The sequence below is a fragment of the Manis javanica genome, chromosome 3, assembly GCF_040802235.1.
Source record: "Manis javanica isolate MJ-LG chromosome 3, MJ_LKY, whole genome shotgun sequence".
NCBI classification, from domain to species: Eukaryota; Metazoa; Chordata; class Mammalia; order Pholidota; family Manidae; genus Manis; species Manis javanica.
Window position 1 is genome coordinate 202,182,622 of NC_133158.1, and position 7,654 is coordinate 202,190,275.

Below are 7,654 nucleotides of genomic sequence, written 5' to 3' on the forward strand. Positions count from 1 at the left end.
AAAAAAAGAGAATGTAAACAATGAGAAATGAAGAAGAAATTATCACAAAGGATACCACAGAAATACAAAGAATTATTAGACAATACTATGAAAAATTATATGCTAACAAACTGCACAACCTAGAAGAAATGGAAAAATTCCTAGAAAAATACAACCTTCCAAGACTGACCCAGGAATAAACAGAAAATCTGAACAGATCAATTACCAGCAATGAAATTGAACTGCTATTCAAAAAACACCCCAAAAACAAAAGTCACGTCCAGATGGCTTCACAGCTGAATTCTATCAAACATTTAAAGAAGAACTAATACCCATGCTTCTTAAAGTACTCCAAAGAGCAGAAAAGGAGGGGAAACTTTCAAACTCATTCTATGGGGCCAGCATCACTCTAATACCAAAACCAGACAAAGACACCACAAAAAAAGAAAATTACAGACCAATATCCCTGATGAACAAACATGAAAAAATCTTCAACAAAATATTAGCAAAACAAATTCAAAAATACATCAAAAAAGATCATCAATCATGAACAAGTGGGATTTATTCCAGGGTTGCAAAGACAGCACAATATTCATGAATCAATCAATGTCATACACCATATTAACAAAAGGGATAAAAATAGATGCTGTAAAAGCATTTGACAGAACTCAACATCTATTCGTGATAAAAACTCTCAACAAAATGGGTACAGAGGGTACATGCCTCAATATAATAAAGCCCATATATGACGACCCATAGCATACATTGTAATTAAGAGTGAAAAGCTGAAAGCTTTTCTTCTAAGACCAGGAAGAAGACAAGGATGCCCATTCTCACCACTTTTATTCAACATAGTATTGGAGGTCCTAGCCACAGCAATCAGACAACACAAAGAAATAAAAGGCATCCAGATTGGTAACAAAGAGGTTAAACTGTCATTATTTACAGATGACATGATATTATACATAGAAAACCCTAAAGAATCTAACAAAAAACTACTAATAACTGAATTCAGTTAAGTTGTAAGATACAAAATTAATACACAGAAATCTGTCACATTCCTATATACTAACAACAAACTAGCAGAAAGAGAAATCAGGAAAACAACTCCATTTAAAATTGCATTAGAAATAATAAAATACCAAGGAATAAACCTAACCAAGGATGTGAAAGATCTTACTCTGAAAACTGTAAGACATCTATGATAGAAATTAAAGAAGCCACCAATAAATGGAAATCTATTCTATGCTCATGGATAGGAAGCACTAATATTGTCAAAATGGCCATCCTGCCTAAAGCAATTTACAGATTCAATGCAATCCCTATCAAAATACCAACAGCATTCTCCAATGAAATAGAATGAATAGTTCTAAATTCATATGAAATCACAAAAGACCCCAAATGGCCAAAGCAATCCTGAGAAAGAAGAAGAAAGGTGGAGATATTATTCTCCCTGACTTCAAGCTCTACTACAAAACCACAATAATCAAACAATTTGATACTAGCACAAGAAAAGACCCACAGATCAATGGAACAGAATAGAGAGCCAAGATATAAACCCACACATATATAGTCAATTAATGTATATTAAAGGAGCCATGAATACACAATGGGGAAAATACAGCCTCTTCAAAAACTGGTGTTGGCAAAACTGGGCAGTTATATATAAGAGAATGATATTGGATTATTGTCTAACTCCATACACAAAGTAAACTCAAAATGGATCAAAGACCTGAATGTAAGTCATGAAATCATAAGACTCTTAAAAGAAAACACTGGCAAAAATTTCTTGAATATAAGCATGAGTGATTTTTTCCTGGACCTGTCTCCTCAGGTGAGGGGGAAAAAAATGAACAAATGGGTCTACATCAAGCTAAAAAGCTTCTGTACAGCAAAGGACACCATCAGCAGAACAAAAGGCAATTTACAGTATGGGAGAATATATTCATAAATGACTCACCTGATAAGGGTTAACATCCAAAATATATGAAGAACTCATATGACTTAACACCCAGAAAAAGATAACCTGATTACAAAACGGGTGGAAGATCTGAATAGACATTTCTCCAGAGAAGAAATACAAATGGCCAACAGGCACATAAAAAGATACTCCACATCACTAATCATCAGGGAAATACAAATTAAAAACACAATGAGATATGACCTCACACCAGTTAGGATGGCCACTATCCAAAAGATAAGACATAACAAATGCTGGGGAGGATGTAGAGAAATGGGAAACCTCCTACACTGTTGGTGGGAATGTAAATTGGTGCAACCGTTGTGGAAATATGGAGGTTCCTCAAAAAACTAAAAATAGCAATACCATTTGACCCAGCAGTTCCACTTCTAGGAATTCACCCAAAGAAAACAACATCTTGGATTCAAAAAGATATCTGCACCCCTGTTGATCACCGCACTATTTGCAATAGCCAAGGTATGGAAGCAACCTATGTGTCCATCAGTAGATGAATGGATAAAGAAGATGTGGTACATATACACAACGGAATATTATTCACCCACAAAAAGAAGTCCTCCCATTTACAACATGGATGGACCTAGAGAGACACTGAGAAGGAACTAGTGATTACCAAGGAGGAAGGCTTGGGGTGTAGAGAGGAGGATAAAAAGGTACAATTAATTCACAATCACAATATAAACTGTTCATGGGGACTGTTGAACCACTGTGATATACATTTGAAACCAACATAAGATTGTGTATTAATGACACTTTAATAAAAAAAATAAAACAAGTGTGGTTAAAAGGGTCTCATGATGAATAACAACACAGCTCCTTTTATTTCTATGGCTCTGCAGCTATTTTCTGGAATCAAATATTGTAACAGAAGATTTTCCCATTACTTTTACTATTTAGGAAATTCTAAAAGTTTTAGAAGTTTGTGCCAAATATATTTATTACTAATCACAGTAACAGCATCACAGTCTGTAACCTGACTTGTAAATATTTTTTACCAAGTTTCTTATTTGTCTTATAACTTTCATCTTAGTAATCTTATAAGGGGAAATTTTGCCGAGGGAAGATTTTAATTTTTATGTAGTTAAATATATTACGCTTTTCATTTATGGCTTCTATGCCAATCTTATAAGAGTTTCCTTCCCTCTCAAATGATATTGAAAACCTCTCCCCTTATTTATTTCTAATATTTCAAGTTTCATTTTAAATTGTAAAATCTCTGAATCCGCTAGAATATAGTAGATATGAATTGTAAGGTAGAAATATAACCTGTCAACTTAAATGAAAAGGTAATCTGAGACAAGCTCAAATTACAAGAAATTGAGTTTATTTGGGAATAGCAGAGGAACTGCGATTCAGGGGACAGGCTGTAGCAAGCTTCAGCCAGGTCCATTGAGAGTCTGGGGTGGGCTGTGGTTATGCGCAAGGAGCACAACACGGGGGACGTCTAGCCAGAGCCCAGCAGTAAGTTAACTGGCTGGAGGATGGAAAGAGAGTCTTGGCGGGATCTCATTGGTCAGGAGGTAAGTCTTGGTCTGTAAACCAGGCATTTACAGGAAATCAGATTTCTCATTTCTTAAATTCTGTTCTTCTGAGGGCACATTTGTGAGATTTCTCCATTTCATAACCTCCGTTTCCATCTTAGACTGAAATCCTTTCAGAAACCTAATTTCTCCCGGTGATTTATTTAGTTGTCTTAATACCACTTCATAAATGAGCTACGTTTTCTGTGGTGGTGTTAATTGGTACTTTTTATGTACCACATTCCCATGTACACTTTGGTCTATTTGTACATTACCTATTTTGTTTCACAGACAGTACCTTGCTGTTTTAATGACTGGTGTTATTATAATAAGCCTGATACCTTAGCATTAGCCCTTCTTCAGGGACTGGCTGATGCCATGTGCATGACGCCAAGGCTCTGAGGACATCTTTTTCAAGTCTTCTTTTGTGACTTTCAGTAATGTTTTTAAGTTTTCTTCAAAAAGACCTAGGTATTTCATTTTTTCAGTTATTATAAATAGGGCTTTTTCTTGAAATGCATCTTCTAACTGGTAGTTGTATAAAGCAACAGATTTTTATTATTAACTATGCACCTAGCCACCTTATTGAATTCTCTTACTCCCTCTATCTTTATGTAATAGTTTTTCCAGTAGGTTCTTTGGAATATTCTGCATTTTCAACCATATTATCTATAAATAATAGTAACATTATTTCTCTCTTTCAATCTATATAGCTCCAGATTCTTTTTCTCATCTGAATGTTTTTTTATAACCACCAGAAGAGTATGGACATTCCTGTCATGTTTCTGATGTCAATGGGAACAAGTCTGATGTTTCTTACTTCTTCTTCTGCATTCTTTTCAAGATGAAAATCTTAAATGGGAATGCTTGACTGTTACACTGTTAATACATTTCTTACAGTTTGTTTTATTCTTAATTTTGTATATATTACTACACATACACATCTATGTTAGCACATACAGATAACACTCTCTAATCACTTGAAACTATTCCAGTATATGTATTATCAAATCCACTTATCATGCTGAGATATTTGGCTCTCCCCCATTTTTCACTAGTGTAACACTACTGCCATGATTTTACACGTCTTTGTGCATTTGTGTATTTTGCCAGATAATGGTTTTACATTTTTTACTTTTAATTCTTTGCTGTATCTGAAACTGATATGATCACATTCTAGTGAGGGGAGTGAGAAACAAAGTAAATAAGCAAATAATATCATAGGTGATAAGCATAATGGAAAACAAGTCAAATGGTGTAAAGGCAGAAAAATTTTCCCTTCTTCCCTTCTAGGTTCTTTAGCTAGTCTAATAAAATTGACATAAGACGGACTAACTAGAGGAAAAAAAATTTTTTGTATGAATGGGAGCCACATAAAAAGATGAGTCTCAATGAAGTGACCAAAGCAGGAAGCCTTTATACCTTTTAGACAAAGATACAATAAATTTGCCAAGAATTGACAAGACAATAGCATTTGGGTAGGAAAATGGTGAGAAAAGAACAAGATTTGTTTATACGGCCTCTTTGGCCCTAAACTCCATCTCTGGCGATAAGGATGCCTTCCACCCTCTGGTAGACGAGGGTACATCTCCTGCTTTCATGGAGACGAAGAAGGGTAAGAGTTCCATTTTGCACTAGTTGTTTCTCAATTAAATTTAATTAAAATAATCGATATGCCAAAGTGGCGATTTTGGGGTGACACATTCTGAACCTCTGCAAGGGTAAGGAGACAGAAAGCGCTGGGTGTGGGGAAGGCCGCAGTCTCAAACTGGTCAGAGCAGGCCTCACTGAGAAAGCAACACTTGACAAAGACTTGAAGGAGACAAAGGATTCACGGAACTGATCGCTCCAGGCAGAGGGAATTAGCAAGCACTGAAGGCCTGAGGTGAGGATGTGCCCCCCAGTCCAGAACAACAGCATGACTGAAGCAGAGTAAGCAAAGGAGGGCAGGCAGAGATGAAGTGGGGGCGGGAGGTGGAGCAGGTCTTCCAGAGCCCTGGAGGTCACTGTCGGCACCCCGGTTTCTGCTGAGATAGGAAGCACTAAGGTAGCATGAACTGACGAACATTTTGGAAGGATCTCTTTGGCTGCTGTATTAAACACTGATGTTTTCTGTATGTGGGGGTGGAAGGGTAGTGGTGGTTAGAAGCCAGTAAGCCACTTACGAGACTATTACAAGAATTCATGTGAAGATGATGGATCCTGTATTTATTTTAAAAGAAAAGCCAGCAGGACTTGCTGATAGATAGTACGTGGGGTGTGAGAGAAAGAGATGCTACCATTATGGAGACGGAAAAGGCTGCGGACGATGGCTTGGCTTTGGACACACTATTTGAGACATCCGTGAGTTATCTAAGTGGAGACTGAGAGGGGCCCGGAGTTCAAGACCTGGCTGGAGACACACATTTGGGAGTTCCCAGCACGCAGACTGTATCAAAGCTACGAGACTGTGTGAGACCAAGGCAGCTAGTGTTAGCGGAGAGGCAGCCCAGGGACTGAGCCTGGAGCACACCAACATTAATAAGGAACCTTTGAAAGTAAAACAAAAAGCCAGTGAGGGCAGAAGAAAACCAGGAGACGGTGTCTTGGAAGCCAAAGTGAAGAAAACAAATCATGGAGGGAATGACTGGAGTGTCAGAAGCAACTGATAGGTTAGGAAGATGACACCCATGCATTCACCTCTGGCTTAAGCAACATGGAAGTTACCAGTAACCTTGACAAGGACAGTTTGGGTGAAAAGCTAGACTGGATTAGAGAAAATGGGAGGGGAAGAATTCAAGGTAGGCTTCCTTGGTTTACAAAGGCAACAATTTTCCTCAGGAAAGCTAGGGAATGTTTTGATATTTTTATGATCTGTGACTGCCATATATTCAAGGTTTGTTTCCTTCAGAATTCAAGAGCCTACCAAATGGAAATATTACATTCAAGACTTATAAAAGCATCTCCAATCAAGTTGTGAAATCACCAAAAGAACAGTTTTTTTCTGTAAAAAAGGACAGAGAAAGAACATAAAATTCATTTCATTTGACATTTGATTGTCTGAATGGTTACAATACATAGAAGTTGAAATTTTTCAGTAAGTCATTAACCTAAGAATATTTCATGAGGTCCAATTTACAGAAGAATAATCAAATTTACCAAACCCAATGGATGGTTTATTCATCTACCGTGTTCACTACCATCTTCCCTCTACTCCACTGCTGCCTGCCATTGTGAGAATGCAGATAGACTCCATGAGAACAGGAACCTTCTCTGTCTCACTGACTCCTGTATTCCTGCACCTAGAACCCTCCTTGGCACACGGTCAGTTCTCCATTAAATATTAAGGGTTACATGAAATGAAATGCATGTGTATGGAGATATTTTTTCTGGCCATGACTAGGGGCAGCTAGGGGCATCCTCATGGCCAAAAATAACACTAAATATCCTATAATTCACAAGATGGCCACCCTATAACAAAGACTACCCATCCCAAAGGGCCAGGAGTACCAGGGTTGGGGAACCATGCCTAATGAAAAAAGGACAAAGAATTAACCTGATTCATAGAAGACTTTGGTCTGAATCCCTGGAAAAGGAAAAAGGGGCACCAATAGAAGTCTATCAAGTCACTCAAGCCACACAACAAGACATCTGATGTGGCTTTAGAGATTCACTTTTATGAATTTTTTCACCAATGCTGAGGGAGAAAAAATCTAGGCTGCAGTATTTGAAAAGAACATGGCACAAGAACCCAAAACAAACTAGGAAATATTTCCAACCAATATACACTGAGGACTATCTGTATATATATATGTAGAAAAGAAGATGTTTGTTAAGAAAAAGAAGACTATCCCAGGAGAATTAGCAAATGACTTGATAAATACATGCCAGAAAAGATTTTTAAAAGGCTACAGAATACAGAGAAAAATGCAGAATTTCATTAGTATTCAAAGAAATGCAATTTGACATATCTGTTTTCTATTCATCAAATGGGCTAGAATTAAATAGCCTGATAACACCCACAACTGGAGAGACAGTATAGGTTAACCGACAGCATCTGTATAATCCCTTGGTAGTGGGATTTCAAATAACTTTTTCTGTTTTTCAATATTGCCATTAAAAAAGAATGAGCTTTGAACTTAATCAATCACAATGCTATTGTCATGTGAAATTAAATCTCAAAATTAACAATACAGAA